At 45.1% G+C, this 17758-nt stretch overlaps 1 pseudogene; it reads right to left on the reverse strand.

Annotated features, from left to right (window-relative positions):
• Window positions 1-10407: 10407 nt before the first annotated feature.
• LOC133371500 (transcription factor E2-alpha-like) lies at window positions 10408-16418 on the reverse strand (annotated as a pseudogene).
• Between the last annotated feature and the right edge of the window lie 1340 nt (window positions 16419-17758).

A 17758-nucleotide genomic window follows, 5' to 3' on the forward strand; every position in this document is an offset into this window, starting at 1 on the left:
CACAGCTTGGGTATTCTGTCCCAAACTACTTCAGGCTGTTGAGGAAGCAGCAAAGATTCACGGGCATAAAAAAACACCAAAATATCTTCCACCATCTCCCACCTGAAAGTTTTCCAAATTCACCATCCACCTCCCAGGATTAATAATAATCTGGCAAATAACTAATGTGGCCACTGATGGCTTGAAGCAATGGAAAAGCTTGGTGTGTGGTGTGTGTTTGAGTAAAATAAATAATACTTTACCCACCGTGTCTTTAAGGTAAGTCCAGTCCACATCCAAACTGCTCACTGGAGCAGGGTATCGCCAACATGTCACCCCACTGCTGAAAGAATTGCACTGGCTGCCCATTTGCTACCAAGGTTCTAGTTTTGGTGTACAAAGCCCTACATCGCTTGGGACCAGGATACCTGAAAGACTGTCTTATCCCTTATATACCCAGTCAGTCACTGCACTGTGCAGGTGAGGGCCTCCTGCAGATACCATCTTATCAGGAGGTCCATTCTGCACAACATAGAAAACAGACCTTTAGTGTGGTGGTACCTACCCTGTGGAACTCCCTACCCTTAAATATTAGACAGGCGCCAACTCTGCTATCTTTTCAGCGCCTTTTGAAGACTTTCCTCTTTCAACAAGCCTTTTAAGTTGAGACCTATCCCAGTCTGCGTCTGTGTTGGAATTGCTTTTAATATGGTTTTAAAAAAAACAAACCAATATGTTTTTAACCCTTTTTAAAAGATGTTTTTAAACCTTTTTTAAAAAATGTTTTTAAAGTTGTTTTGTTTTAATGTATTTTAAGGTCTGTTTTGATGTGTTTTTATTCATTTATTTATTGATTGCATTTGTATACCTCCCCATAGCCAAAGCTCTCTCGGTGGTTTACAACAATTAAAAACATTAAAAGCAAATATACAAATTTAAAAGTACATTTTTAAAAAAGCAATTTAAAAACACATGCTAAAATGCCTGGGAGAAGAGGAAAGTCTTGATCTGGCACTGAAAAGATAACAGTGTTGGCGCCAGGCACACCTCGTGTTTTAGTGCTTTTGTCTGCCTCCCTGGGCTCCTGCTGGGAGGAAAGGCAGGATATAAATAAAATAATAAAATAATAAATAAAACTTCTTTAAATTCAGGACTATAAGAAGATTCTGGATGGTTGATCAGACCAAAAGTCCACGTCCTGTTTTCACACTGGCCAGCTAGATGCCTCTGGGAACTCCGCTGGTAGTCAAAAGCCTCCTATACTGTTGGTGGTTCACAGCCATCATAGCTACTAGCCATTTATAACTGTTCTCTGCTGCTATTTTGTTTTATTTTGCTATTGGTTGTTTTGTGGTTTTATTTTATGATTTTAATTTACATTAATTATGACACTTTGGTAAAGTGCCCTGGGACCATTTCTTGGAGGGTGGACTGCATTGTTGTTGCTATTATGCTCCATTGGGGAAAGTTCTGTCAATTTCGGTCCTCTCAAATTTTGCATTTTTCCAAACTTAAATTCAGTTTGTCACATTTCTGCAGCAATTTGCGATTTTTTAAAAAAATCCTCATGAAAATTCTCCAGCATTTTAGTGCAAATTTCTCCCAATAAACATTTTTGTAGGCAGCTTTATTTATTTATTATTTGATTTATATCCCACCCTTCTTCCTGGCAGCAGCCCAGTTTTGACAATGGACACATTTTTGCAAGTAATTTCTCATCATATAATGCATTTCTGTATGTTATTTTCACTCGTATATTCATTTCTATGTGCACTTTCCCCTAATGAATTGCATATTTGTAAACATTGGTTGGTTTATGAACAACATTGCAAAATTCAAATAAGACTGGATTTCGAAGGATGGCCTGTTTTGGTTCTCATATTGTTTTGGAAAGTGTGGATTTGATGGATGGATTCGGCTTGATGCGTGAACTAAATCGAATTTCTCACCCAGCCCTATTTTCCATTCAAGTTGGTGGCCGTCACTACATCCTGTATCGCAGATCCCACAGTTAACTAGTAAGCTGCCTTATTCTGAGTCAGAGCACTGCTCCATCTAATTCAGTATTGTCAACAGTATCTGGCAGTGACTATGGAGGTTCTGAGACAGGAATTCTTCCCAACTCTACCCAGAGATGCTGCCAGTGTGAGCCTGGGGCCTTTTGCATGCAAAACAGATGCTGTATTGCTGAGCTATGACCCTTCCCACTATAAACTGTCTAAAGAAGTACAGCCTTTTGTCTGTTCTGACTCTCCCAACATGGCCTGGAGTTTGACGGCCTCCCAAGATTAATTCACTCTTCAAAGCACACTTTCACACACACACCCCAAAACAAGTACTGAAAAAATCTGGGTCAAATACTTCAGTCGAGGGCTAAAATGTCATTAAAACTGAGTAGTGTTGCGATATTAAGCCACAAGATGGCAGCAATATAGTTTCGTTTTAATCATAAATACATTTCCTCTTCCGCCCCTGATAAAGAAGACACATTGAGCTTAGCCTAGACAAGAAAAGCATAATCTTTGCATTTGGCTCTTGCTGGGAGTGAAACTTTGGTCTCTTCATCCTTTATATCTGAAGACTGAGCTTCCTGACTCAGTAATCCTTCCCCTTCAAAAGTTGAAACCTCCTTCACTGATGTTATCTATATAAATAAAAATGTGAGCCCTGAATCTGTCATGCGCTGCAAATATATGGCAGCAGCAGAGAACGGAGGAGGCATCAGGGTGCAGTTCAGGCAAGCCATGGAGGAACAATCCTGGCAGGCCGGTCTGAAAAAGGAAGGGGTAAGTGGAGGGGGGAGGCTTAGCCAGGCCTACCTCCCCCCACTAACTCATTAGACCTGCAGTGGGGAACCTTTTTTGCTCCCACCCTGTGGGCCAACTTTGACAGGTGTCAATCATGTGACATTACAATTAAGTCATGTGATTGACATTGTGGTTGCCCTGTCCACCTGTCAAAGTTGGCCCACAGTGTGGGAGCAAAGGGTGCTCACCACCCCAGGTTTAATGACTCCGCCTGGAGGGGTGTGTGGCGAGGTCTTAAGGTACAGGGATTGGTGAAGGATTGGGGTGGGGTTGGCAAGCACCACAAGCAGGTATGACCCATGTTATTCCTGTAGACCAGGAGTGAGGAACCTCCAGCCCCTGGGCCTAATTAAGCCCAGCACAGGTCTCAGCTTGGCCCAGGAGTCCACTTTATTTATTCATTTGTAAAAGTACTTATATACCACCCTCTCATAAAATATCAGGGCAGTGTACAACAATATATATATATATATATATATAAAATATTGACAGCAATACAGAGCAATCATTAACATGAATGAATTGAAATTTGAATAGAGAAGTCTTCAAGAGCCACCTGAAAGTCAAAAGTGAGGATGCCTGCCGAATGTCTGTCGGAAGAACATTCCACAGCATGGGACCGGTGACACTAAGTGCCTGACTTCTGGTTGAGCCCAGTCGGGCCTTTGTAACATGGGGGACACCCAACGTAACAGCGCTCCTCTGGATGGTCTCAATGATCAGGCTGGGATATAAGGGCTCAGGAAGTGCTTATGGTATCCTGGACCCAAGCTGTTCAGGGCTTTGTATAGCAACAGAAGAGCTTTGAACCTGGTCCAGTAGCATATGGGCAGCCAGTGTAGATATTCTAGCAGAGGTATCGCATGCTGTTGGTCATCTGCCCCCACCAGCTGTCTAGCCACTGCATTCTGCCCAGCTGGAGCTTCTGGACTAAGCCGAAGGGCAGCCCCACATAGAATGCATTGCAGTAATTCAGTCTCTCGGTTACCAATGTATGGAGTATGTAAGCTTCTAAAGAGTACTGATCGTTCAGGGGCATGAGGGGTGTGAATTCCAGTCATCAGCACCTGTACTAAAGATCTAAGTGTCAGAAGTTGGCAGATACACCTTCCAGACCAGTTTGCACACAATGCACAGACAGACAGCTCTGAACAGGTTTTGAATTTTTGGCCTCAACACTTTACAAGAGCACTATAATTTTGACTCCTGTCTCACTAACAGCTGCTCCTTCCTCCCATCTTTACTACCCAAATGAACAAGACAGCCCCATAAAACAAGGAAGCTTTTATTAAAAGTTGATGTAACATACACAAATGCACTCACTCTTTCGGCCAAGCCAACAAAATGGTTATACTTACACAACTTTTCAAGCAGTTAAGAAAAGGAGATTTTGCCAGCAAAGAAAAATGCACTGATTCACCCAGCAGAACAGCATGGGGACAAGACGGGGTGACCATGGAATGGTGGCAAATAACCCCAGGAACCCTTTTTCTATACTTGGTTGAACTCATCAATATTCATTAAGCTCTAAGTTACGTGTGTTAAACTCATTGGCTAGAAGATCATACTGCCCTCAGTTTGATGCCTTCTCTGATCCATTTCTCCATTTTTATTCTTGGAAAGGTGGTTGGAATATCCAGCCGGAAGATGTTCTCTAACCGTGGAGTTGTGCTTGTACGTTTCCAGTTTCGCTGACCTCATCCATCCTTCCCACCTTCTCTGTTCATCAAATCTATCAATTTAATTATAGCTGGTAGTAGTAGTAAATTTATTACGGTCAAAGACCAGCATATAATTATAGCTATAGAAGTTTCTATATAGTTAACTCCTAGACCCCATATATTCCCCCCATCTATGTTCCTCTCTCTGCCTAAACACACTACATTACAATATGGATTATATATGATTTAGGTAATGTATAGACTAATAGCATAGTAAGGCCTACCTAAGAAATTTCTTTTATCGTGCTTTAACCCCTTACCACTGCAGTGGGCCACGTTATCCCAGTCCAGAGACAGCCAAGGCTGATAACGCTGGTAAAAAGTGCTGCTATCCACCACGTACACTTGGGCCCCTAAAGGCAAAGATGAATCCAGGAGTCTCACTATATCTTAAAAAATATATCCCTATATATATCCCTGCACAGAAAACAAGAGGATGAGTTTGGTAGCCCCAATGAGAGTATCTGGATTAAAAGTAATGGAGCAAGGAATGGAAGGAACAACTCTACAATTCTATGGTCTTCCATAAATTGGAACCACCCACCCACAGAGCCTCCATTTTCTCAGGATTCAACCCCAGTATATTGACCCTCAAGCAGTCCACCACTGCATTAAGGCTGTGGTCCAGGGCTTGCACAGCCTCTCCTGATTTTGATGTTATGGAGAAGTATATGGATGGCACCATGCTCCCAAACTCCCAATGATTGCTCCCAGTGGCTTCATATAGATGTTAAATAGCATTGGGGATGAAAACAGTGCCCTGCGGAACCTCACAGCATAACTGCCAGGGGGGCGAGGAGTACTCCCTCAATGCTACTCTCTGGATTCATTGCCCAGTTGATCCAGGAGGATACCATGGCAAACGCTATCAAAAGCTGCTGAGAGATGGAGTGAGTGTAACAAGGTCACACTTCCCCCTGCTCCTCTCCTGATACAGGCGGTCCATTAGGGTGACCAGAGCTGATTCAGTCCCCCAAACCAGGCCTAAACCCATATTGAAGTGGATCCAGATAATCAGTATTGTCCAAGAACATTTGCAGTTGCTCTGCCACCACCTACTCCAGTACTTTCTGCAAACATTGAGTATTGATGACTGGTTGGTAGCTGTGATACACCACTGGGTCCAGGGGGTGGGCTTTTTAAAGAGCAACTGCATCGCTGCCTCTTTACAGGTGGCTGGCACCTGCCCCTCATGCAATGATGTGTTCACCACATGCTGGATCCACCTGGTCACCACCCTCTAACTTGCTTTAACCAGCCAGGAAGGGAAGGGGTCCAGAAGGCATTGCTGCAAGTATCCAGTCCACAACAATAGTCCGACACATCAAGAGCCACAAAGCTACACACAGAAGTGCCTTTTTGCACAAGGGAACCTACGTTGTATCATGACATTTTGTCTGAACCTCTGGGTGGCTAAGGCAAACATGGAAACCTTCTATGTTGTGTGTTTATTCCTCTCCATCAACAAATAACCCATTTTCTCCCTTTATTAAAAAAGGAAGCTCTTTGGAGAATTCCTTTTGGAAAGCTACCCCTGGGAGAATTATACAGGGAGCAATACAGGATGTTTGTTTGTTGCTATGTGCCTTCAAGTCGATTACAACTTATGGCGACCCTATGAATCAGCGACCTCCAACAGCATCTGTCGTGAACCACCCTGCTCAGATCTTGTAAATTCAGGTCTGTGGCTTTCTCTATGAAATCAATTCCTCTCTTGTTTGGTCTTCTTTTTCTACTCCCTTCTGTTTTTCCCAACATTATTATATTTTCTAGTGAAATGCAGTATGTAACGAACAATATTTTCTGCATTTACTGGCCACTGATACACAAAAGATGACTTACAGGTATTCTGGCATTCCTCCCATCCAAACATGCTCTAGCCATAGTTGAAATCTCAAAAGTTGCAAATGTCTTCTCTAACACATCAACTGATAATTCAAAAAAGTAGAGAAGACCATAATCATATTTCATAGAATAATAGAATGTTGAGAACTGTGTAGTTTGGAGACAAAATCTAGCTAACAGACGGCCCAACTCTGCTTTGCAACGATGGGGGTAGCAACCTTGAGGATATCAGCAACCAATCCATGTTTAATAAGGGTTTTATGTTTGATGGCCCAGTTTTGTACAGATCTTACTTCAAACAACATTTTGGGCAATCCTGTGTCTGGGATATGGAGTAATTTCAACCAATACAAAATCAGGGCAGTATGGACCCTGGACAATGTGTATGTGGGTGTGAAATAACCTCAGATTTCACATGACAATAGGAGTGCCACATGGGAGGCTCAGGAGTGACCTCAAAAAGAAACTTTGAATATTTCCAGTTTGGCAGCATTTCCCCAACCCCACACTTACGCACTATAAACCACTTGTGGGATCACCTTTCTCCAAAAAATTCTTAAGTGCATGGGGTAGTCAGGTAGCAAAAGGTTAATATGGCCCTGGTTACTTGTAGAGCAGAGAGCCCTGAGGATTCCAAATGCCCTGCCCAAGTGTGGTTCTGAATGAACCAAATTCCCAGACTCCTAAAATCCTTAACTTTGGCTATGTTTACATTAACTATTTTCCACTTATGTATGCACAGTCCTTTAGCAAACAAAATGATGTTTATGCTCTTCATTTTAGACCAGGAATTCTGTTGTTCAAGAGAAGGAATTCCTGCTTATAAAACAATCCATGCTCTCTGAGAAGGTACCTCATACCTATCATGATGGTAGAAAGAAGGCCCATGTTATCCAGAGAGAGCTGGATGGAAAGCTCACTGTCAAGAAGTGTAGGAGAAAAGCTCTGAGGAGATCCTGGGCAAACAGGGTCTTACATCCCTTGAACCTTACCAATCATGTTGTTACGGCGGCCATTAAAACCCACTCTAAGACCAGTCTGTGGAAAGAGGGTTTTTTAAAATTAACATCAATAATTGCTTGTCCGAACAGTGGAATTACAGCACAGGAAAAGAGCAAAGAGTCAATTACGCATCACCTGCCTACAGCCATTTAGCTCATACAATATCCCCAACTGCCTTTTCGACCCCCTCTGCTAGCTTCACAGGATTAACAGAGCTTTTCCGAGTGGTGAATGGGCTTTTGTCATCTGGCCAAGAGAGCGCTGCTCTGACACCCTCAGAGGCCTGCTGTAACAACTTTGCAAGGCACTTTAGGGACAAAATCAATCAGATTCGGACAGAGTTGGATGCCACGGTTAGAGCAAGTCCAACAGAGAAATCCAGAGCACTGTCTCTTCCATCTATACTGGATCCGTTTCAATTACTGAGGCCTGAGGATGTGGGCAAGCTGCTGGAAGAAGTGCAGCCCACCACCTGCCCCCTTGACCCTGGCCCATCCTGGCTTCTGAGAACTAGCTGTAGAGGATTGACTGGGAGGATCTAGGGAGGGATTAAAGCTTTGCTGGAGGAGGGGAAGATACCATCTGCCTTGAAGGGGGCGGTGGTGCATCCCCTTGTGATGTTCCTGTAAGTTAGCATCTGTAAATATGGTAAGTGCGGGTCTATTGGGTGATGTATGGTAATTGTCTGAGAGAGAAAGGGGGAGTACATGGGTGAGAAGCTGAAGTGTGCTGATGATTGGCTGAGTGGCTGGTTGGCTGAAGGTATAAATGGAGGTTTGTGAGTTATGAAGGGGGTCGGTTGGAAGGTGGGAGAGTCGGTTAGAGAGAGGTTGTTGAGTTGGTTGGCAGAGTTCTGAGGGAAGTTTGGATTGGATTTGGCTGATATTTAAGGCGGATATATATGAACAGAAACATAAAGAGTAACCGTATATGAAACCATACGCTTGTGAAACATTCCTAAAGTAATCTTGTTATTTCCTGTTATTAGTAAATAAATACTTATTTGGTTTACCAAAGGCCTGATCCTGGGCTGGGGAATATACAGACCAGAAGGGAGGGCAAGGTAATTACCAAGGCTGAACAGAGACAGTATCTAATGGTGGCAGCAGTGAAGGGAGGAATTGTAACAAGTCAAGTATCCAGAGCAACCCAGAGTTGTATGCTTTATATATAAAGATACAAGGGGGTTGGGAAAAGTAACCAGCTAGAGAGAGACTCAGGCAAAGTCTCTGGGAGTATTGGTTATAGGACGTGACTGGTGGTGTTGCCTAGCAGTGGGATCTAGTGAGATCTGTGCTAGAGCGGAGTGAGAAACCATATAAAGGACGGTCCGGACTGGTGGTGTCCCTGGTGGTGCCTAGTGAAAGGCAGTAGCCACAAGCAGGTGGGAACCTGACAGGGAGAACCAGGGAAGGGTGTCACACCCCTCCTTAAGAAGACCTCCCTGGACCCAGAAATAGTAAACTATTGCCCAGAGGCAAATATCCCCTTTTTAGACAAGGTACTGGAGAAGGTGGTGCCGGTCCAGCTTCAAGCATGCTTGGAGGAAACTGATTACCTGGATCTGTTCCAGTCTGGCTTCAGGCCTGGCCATGGCACTGAAATTGCCTTGGTCGCCCTGGTTGATGACATATGTCAGGAGAGAGAGAGGGAATGAGACCCTGCTCACTCTCTTGGATCTCTCAGTGGCTTTTTATACTGTTGACCACAGTATCCTTCTGGAACATCTCAAGAAGGTGGGTGTTGGGGGCACTGTGCTCCAGTGGTTCTCCTCATACCTGCAGAGCCACTTCCAAAAAGTAGTTATAGGAGGCCACTGTTCAGCACCGTGGGAATTATCCTGTGGTTTTCCGCAGGGTTCCATCTTGTCCCCCATACTATTTAACACCTACGGTATATGAAGCCACTGGGAGCTGCCATCAGGAGATTTGGAGTGAGGTGCCATCAATATGCAGATGACTCCCAGCTCTACTTCTCTATTCCATCTGAATCAGGAGAGGCAGTTGAGGCATTGAACTGATGACTGGAGACAGTGATGGACTGGATGTGGGCCAATAAATTAAGGCTGAATTCTGAAAAGACAGAGGTGTTACATGTACAGAGTTCTCATGTCCAGGAGGTGGGAAGACAGCCTGCTCTGGTTGCACTCCCCTGGAAGGGGCAGGTCCACAGCCTTGGGGTACTCCGTGATCCAACACTGTCACTGGAGGTTCAGGTGGCCTCAGTGGCTAGGAGTGCCTTTTTCCAGCTCCAGCTGGCTTGCCAGCTTTGGCCCCTTTTGGACAGAAAAGAATTGACTACAGTGCTCCATGCTCTGATAACTTCCACATTGGATTATTGCAGTATGTTTTACATTGGACTGCGCTTGAAGATGGCTCGGAAACTTCAACTGGTCCAAAATGCAGCAGCCAGTTTATTGGCTGGGGTACTATTTAGATTTCATAAACCTGTTTTAAAACAGCTGCATTGGTTGCCAGTTCATTTATGGGGCCAGTTCAAGGTGCTGATGTTAGTGTTCAAAGCCCTAAGCGACTTAGGTCCCAAATATCGGAAAGACCACCTCCTTCTCTACAGCCCCACTCAGGTGTTGAGATCAGCAGAGGGGGCCCTTTGGGTAGCTGCACCACTCTCAGAAGTTCAGGGGGTGATGGTTCAGGAGAGGGCCTTCTCTGTGGGAGCCCCTAAGCTGCGGAGCTCCCTCCCCACGGAGGTGCACCTGGCAACTTCATTGTACAAATTTCTGCACATGCTGAAGATGCACCTCTTTACCCTGGCCTTCGACACCTTATTTCCTGTGATGTTGGTTTTAACTGTTTTATTTGTTTTAAAATTGTTGTATGCCACCCTGGGACCTCTGAGTGAAGGACAGGTTGTTTAATAATAATAATAATAATAATAATAATCCACTTTCACATCTTCTGCCAATGCCGTCACTACAATAGCTCAGGCCTCAGTGCTATTTCCAGCAACTGAAAGGCTCAAGAGGGAGGTCTTGTACATTATGGCCTCCTAACCCCACTGCTGTCAGTGAAGGAGTATCAGGGATTAATTACTCATGAGTATACCACCAACTCTGGGTCTGTAGATGCATACTGAGCCATCGCTCTATAGCCTGGACCCAAAGCTTTTGGTGCTGGCGCACTTGTGGACTGGGAGGGCGGATCCACCACCTCCTCTGACAGTTCCATGGGTTCTTCCTCAGGTATCGGCTCAGAGGGCCCCTCAAGGGGATCCTCAGCATTGGATTCAGGGGCCCCTGTCTGCTGCTCCTCAGCCTGTGGGGTGTCTGGTTTGTCCTCTGAGCGCTCAGGTCGGGGCTAGGCTTGACACAGGGGCCCTCAGGGGAAAATAAACCCCCCTACTCTTCCCCCTGCAATTTCTCACTGTTTGGACAAGAGCATGACAAGATATTTAACAAGTTTATAATTTTATAAGGATGTTATGATTTCTTGTTTTGTTTTTCTACAATGCTTTTCGTAAAACGTGTATGAATACATGTAACAATGAGGGATGGGTAGCTATTTTTGGGCCCTGCCTCTTTCACCTGCATTCCATCAGGTCCATCACATCCTGTCTTCTGCAGATTTCTTTAAACCTCAGCCAAGGTGTCTTTGTGGGAGATGGCAGGTTTTGGCTTTGCTTCCTACAGCATTTCACATGCATTTTTAACAAGCAGTTCCCCACTGCTAAACAAAACTTTGTCTGATGGTCCCAGAGCAAAAGCAACACAAATAGCAATAATTGTAATTAAAATGTACTCCCACAAGAGCTGGGAATGGCAGTGCAGAGGGCAAGCTGTCTGTCAGAGTTGTCCACATTATTGATCTGAGCCAGTGTGGTCTACTTCTCCTTTACATCTTCTTCAGGTGAGGCAGTCGACGTGCTGAACCGTTGCCTGGCTGCGACAATGGACTGGATGAGAACTCAATCCTGACAAGACTGAGATGCTGTTGGTGGATGGTTTCTCTGATCGGATGGTGGATATATACCCTGTCCTGGATGGGGTTACACTCCCCCTAAAGGAACAGGTGCGTAGTCTGGGAGTCATCTTAGACTCTTCCCTCACACTTGAGGCTCATGTAGCCTCGGTGGCCCGGAATGCGTTCTACCAACTTCGGTTGGTAGCCCAGCTACGTCCCTATCTGAGTAAGGAGGACCTCTCATCAGTGGTACATGCTATGGTAACCTCGCGTCTGGACTACTGCAATGCGCTTTACGTAGGGCTACCTTTGAAGACGATTTGGAAGCTACAGCTAGTGCAAAATGCGGCAGCCAGACTGCTAACAAGAACTAAGCGGTCTGAGCATATAACACCTGTGCTAGCCCATTTGCACTGGCTTCCAATATGCTTCCGGGCCAGATTCAAAGTGTTGGTACTTACCTATAAAGCCTTATACGGCGCGGGACCACGATATCTGTCGGAACGCCTCTCCCGATATGAACCGGCCCGTACACTACGGTCTACTACGAAGGCCCTCCTCCGGGTTCCGACTCATAGGGAAGCCCGGAGAGTGGTGACAAGATCTAGGGCCTTCTCAGTGGTGGCCCCCCAACTATGGAATGGTCTCCCCGAGGAGGTGTGCCTGGCGCCGACACTATCATCTTTTCGGCGCCAGGTTAAAACCTTTCTCTTCTCGGAGGCATTTTAATTCCTGTTAATTGTAAATTATTATATTTTGATTTTAGACTGTACAGTTTTGTGTACAGTTTTGTGTTATTTTTATTGTATTTTTAATGTTCACCGCCCAGAGAGCTGTTGCTAGTCGGGCGGTATATAAGCTTAATTAAATAAAATAAATAAAAAATAGTGGTTAGAGTGTTGGACTAGGCCCTGGGAGATGAGGGTTTGAATCCCCACACAGCCATGAAGCTCACTGAGTGCCCTTGGGCCACTCCCTGCCTCTCAGCCTCAGAAGGAGGCAATGGTAAACCCCCTCTGAATACCGCTTACCATGAAAACCCTATTTGTAGGGTCACCATGAGTCGGGATCGACTTGAAGGCAGTCCATTTCCATTCATGTATAAGGCCACAACAGGGTGCTGATTGCCTTTAAGAACATCAGAAGAGCCTGCTGGATCAGGCCAATGAGTCGTCCAGCATCCTGGTCTCACAGTGGCCAACCAGATGCCTGTGGAAAACCCGCAAGCAGAATCTGAGCACAGGAGCATGCTCCCCTCCTGCAGTTTCCAGCAACTGGTATTCAGAAGCATCCTGCCTCTGACAGTGAAGGTAGAGCAGAGCCATCATGGCTAGTAGCCTTTGATGACCATATCTTTCATGCTGAAAAAATCTTTATCACTGCTTCCTCTGGGAGCAAGTTCCATAGTTTAATTATGTGCTGCATGAAGAACTCCTTTCTTTTGTCTGTCCTGAATCTTCCAACATTCAACTTCATTGGATGTCCAAGAGTTCTAGTGTTATAACAGAGGGAGAGAAACTTCTATCCACTCTCTCTATGTCATCTATTATTTTATATACGTCTATCATGTCACCTCTTACTTGCCTTTTCTCTAAACTAAAAAGCCCCAAATGCTGCAGCCTTTCCTCATAAGGGTGTCACTCCATCCCCTTGATAAATTTGGTTGCCCTTTGTTTAACCCTTTCCAACTCTACAATATCCTCTTTTGAGGTGAGGGGACCAGAACTGGTCTCAGTATTCCATATGCGGTCGCACCATAGATTTGTATAATGGCATAATTATATTGGCAGTTTTATTTTCAATACCTTTCCCAATGATCTCTAGCATGGAGTTTTCCTTTTTTCACAACTGCCACACACTAGGTCAACATCTTCATTGAGCTATCCACTACAACCCCAAAGTCTCATTTCAGGTCAGTCACTGCCAATTTGGTGAGAGTATATTTGAAATTAAGTTTTTTTGCCCTGACGTGCATCACTTTGCACTTGCTCACATTTCATAGATTCATAGAATCATAGAACAGTAGAGTTGGAAGGGGCCTATAAGGCCATCAAGTCCAACCCCCTGCACAATGCAAGAATCCAAATCAAAGCATTCCCGACAGATGGCTGTCCAGCTGTCTCTTGAATGTCTCCAGTGTCGGAGAGCCCACTACCTCTCTAGGTAATTGGTTCCATTGTTGTATGGCTCTAACAGTTAGGAAGTTTTTCCTGATGTCCAGTCGAAACCTGTCTTCCTGCAACTTGAGCCCATTATTCCGTGTCCTGCACTCTGGGACGACCGAGAAGAGATCCTGGCCCTCCTCTGTGTGGCAACCTTTCATGTACTTGAAGAGTGCTATCCTATCTCCCCTCAGTCTTCTCTTCTCCAGGCTAAACATGCCCAGTTCTTTCAGTGTCTCCTCATAGGGCTTTGTTTCCAGTCCCCTGATCACCCTTGTTGCCCTCCTCTGACCTTGTTCCAGTTTGTCTGCATCCTTCGTAAAGTGTGGTTTCCAGAACTGGGAGCAGCACTCCAGATGAGGCCGAACCAGTGCCAAATACAGGGGAGCCAATACTTCCATCCAGCAGTTCTTCATTTACTGATATAGGAAGAGGCACTCCTTCAAGTATTTGGGACCCAATTCATTTAGCTCTTTGTAAATTAACATCATACTTTGATTGGCCCAGTAGCACATAAGCAACCAGTGAAGGTATATGGCTGCAATACACTATGCTGCTCAGTCTCCTGCCACACATTAGGGAAATGGAAAATGCAGCAGTGTGGCTGTCCAAACCTTGGCATTCCTAGCTTCTACCATGTGATAAAGGTGATAATCTTTTGATTGCTGGGATTTTATAAGCAGTGTTTCTGGGGGGAAATTGGTTCTGTCTGCTTGGATATGAGCCCACGCATGGAATTTAACACGCACGCAAAGCCTCTTGTTCCCAGCAGTTCAACCCTCCCCAGCCGCAACCATCTTCAAAGTCAAAGGCCTGGCAGCTGTTCTGAGAAGCGGGTGGTGTTTCTGTGCCACAGCTTGGCATGGAGCTCAAAGGCACGATTAGCAACATCTGCTTTGCGTGGATGCAAAACCCTCCTCCCCCAGGGCTCCTCTTGCCCCCCTCCCCCGAGGGCTCACAGCTGGAAGCAGCATGGTGGTGATGGTGGAAGGGTTCCCCCAAAGGCCAAACCTTCACTGCAGAGGCAGAGTGTGCTTCTGCTATACAGCCAGGGTCGTTTGAGCAAAAAGATATTGCAAAGAGCTCCAAAAGGACCTCTCCAAACAGAGGGAATGGGTGGTAAAATGGCAAATGCAATTCATTGTAAACAAATGTGAAGTTATGCATGTTGGGACAAAAAAAACCACTTCATTTCACATATACACTCATAGGATCTGAACACGCGGCGACTGACCAGGAACAAAACTTTGGGATTGTAGTAGATAGCTTGGTGAAGATGTCAACCCAGTGTGTGGTGGCTGTGAAAAAAGGCAAATTCCATGCTACAGATCATTAGGAAAAGGTATTGAAAATAAAACTGCCAACATCATAATGCTGTTATACAAATCTATGGTGCAGGCACATTTGAAATACTGTGTACAGTTATGGTAATCTCACCTCAAAAGAGGATATTGTAATGTGGGAAACGGTTCAGAAAAGAACAACCAAAGTGATCAAGGGGTGGAGCGACTCCCCCATGAGGAAAGGTTGCAGCATTTGGGGCTTTTTACTTTAGAGAAAAGGCGAGTAAGAGGGCGACATGATGTAAGTTTATAAAAATTTCTCCCTCTCTCACAACACTAGAACTCGTGGACATCCAATGATGCTGAATGTTGGAAGATTCAGGACAGACAAAAGGAAGTCCTTCTTCAAGCAGTGTGTAGTTAAACTATGGAATTCACTCCCACAGGAGGCAGTGATGACCACCATTTTGGATGGCTTTAAAAGAGGATTAGACAAGTACAGGTATCAATGGTACTAGCCATGATGGCTATGCTCTGCCTCCACAGTCACAGGCAATCTACTTCTGAATCCTAGCTGCTGGAAACTTCAGGAGAGGAGAGTGCGCTTGCTCTCAGGTCCTGCTTGCCGGCTTCATTTATTTGTTTATTGACTGACTGATTGAATTTATATCCTGCTCTTCCTCCTAGAAGAAGCCCCAGTGCAGCAAACACACACACACTAAAAGCACTCTAAACATTTCCATCAAAACAAAAACTTTAAAACATCTTCAAACATCTTTAAAACACATTGAAACAAAACATAAATTGCAATACAATAAAATACAATATAAGAAATCAAATTTGATAAGAAATCAAAAAGCAATAGAAGTACATAATAAAAATACAGTACGGATATTTAATGTGGGGATGCCACAGGCCACTTGAATGAAGCTCACAGACCACTGGTGGGTCCAGAGGCCACACTTTGGCAACCCCAAAATCTGTGGCCATGCCATAAAGCAGACTTTCCCAACCTTTGGGTCTCCAGATGTTGCTGGACTAGACCTCCCATCAGCCCCAGCCAGCATGGCCGTTGGGAACTGCAGCCCAGCAGAATCCTGGGAGCCAAAGGTTGGGAAAGGCTACCATAAAGCGTCATCAGTGTACGCCTCACCCCCCATGAAAGAACGGCAGTCCCATCCCACCCACCCCAAGACAGGTCCACCTACCTATGCTGCTGTCGGTTCCCCTCCTGCGAGGATTGTCTGCGTACACAAAGTACTGCGACCCACCCTCCACCCCCATTGGCAAGAGTGTGCCCGGGCTCAAAATCCTCATTTCGCCAGGCAGGAAGCTGGGCTGATTGAGAGCAGGCATGTCTCTTCCAAATGGGTAGGTGCATCTCTTTGTGCCTTTCCCTACAATCCCAGACCCCAGGAATGATGACAAAGATATGCAGGTCCCTGTGCTTGCTGTCGTGACAGCCTTTGCCATTGCCCCTGACTTGATCATACGTGGAGTTGCTTTGATCTCCTGTCGACCAAGAACCAGAAGCCAGCCACTCGTCCAAGCCTGCTGTTCCTCCAAATGGTGTGCTAGCGAGCATCATGGCTCTGTTTTTTCAATTGGCCACCGGTTAAGGAAACATCATACTGAAAATCAAGAGGTCACTCAGTTCCTTATCAGTTCCTGCTGCGGCCATCCTCTGTTGCTGGTTCATATTCCCACAGATTCAAGCTATGTCCGTCCTGCTCAGCTTTGAGGTGCAATCCGGAAAAGATGGGGGGTGCACATCACATCCACAATTAGGTTCTGGAGATCCCAGGGCACAGCCAGGATGGGCACCCAGGTCCTTTGGTCCAAAGCCTGCCTACTGTTCTCCCAGAAGCTGTTGTAAGCAAGGCGACAGAGGTGGCTTTTTAACAATGTAAGAAAAGCACCAGAAAGAGGAGAGTGAATGGAAATGGCTAAAATGTAGCAAAAAGGGAGAGGAGAGGGGGAGGAAGGAAGGGAAAATTAAGGCTTCCCATGGGCTACTGTGAGAACTGGATGCTGGACTAGATGGGCCACTGGCCTGATCCCGCAGACTCATCTTCTGTTCTTATGGGATTAGATGGGCAATATTGCTGGGGAAAATGGCTTTACCTTGGTATGACTTGCCATAAAAAAAAAAAAAGATTAGGCAGGAAGAAAATGGTTAATCAAATTCTGAATGTTAATTTAATTAAATCCCAATATGCTTCATGACATTTATTTATTAAATGTATATATCCCAATCTTCCTCCCAAAGTAGCCCAACAAGCAATAAAGCAATAAGAACCATTTAGAAACATTTCCAGTACTGATGCAGATTGGGATTAAAAGTTTCTACTTAAAAGGCTAGTTGAAAAAGGAAGGTCTTCAGTAGGCACCAAAAAGACAAGAGAGATATTTTATGGGAGGGAATTCCAAAGGGTAGACGCCACCACACTAAAGGCCTGATTCTTATGTTATGCAGAACAGATCTCCTGATAGATGGTATCTGCAGGAGGCCCTCACCTGCAGACCACAGTGATCAACTGGGTATATAAGGGATGAGACAATCTTTAAAGTATTCTGGTCCCAAGCGATATAGGGTTTTATACAAAAGAACCAGCACCTTGAACTTAACCCAGTAACTAACTGGCAGTCAATCCAATTCTTTGAGCAGTGATGTAACAGGTTGGCCCTCATCCAGCCCACCACCAAGTCCAGGTATCAGTCCAGGGCACAACTTCCAGGGGGCTCAAAGATACTCACCCAATGCTATTCTCTGAAAATGATCCTGGAGATAGGATCGGGACCACTGTAAAAAAGTGCCTCCAATACCCATCTCACCAAGTCGGTCCAGAAGGATACCATGGTCAATGGTATCAAAAGCTGCTGACAGATCAATAACAGAGTCACACTCCCCCGTACTTCTCCTGATAAAGGTTGACCAAAGCTGATTCAGTCCCATAGCCAGGCCTGAACCCTGGTTGAAATGGGTCAATATAATTGTTTTCATCCAAGAGTACTTGCAATTGCTGCACCACAACCCTT

This window comes from Rhineura floridana, chromosome 16 (assembly GCF_030035675.1).
Source record: "Rhineura floridana isolate rRhiFlo1 chromosome 16, rRhiFlo1.hap2, whole genome shotgun sequence".
Classification (NCBI taxonomy): Eukaryota; Metazoa; Chordata; class Lepidosauria; order Squamata; family Rhineuridae; genus Rhineura; species Rhineura floridana.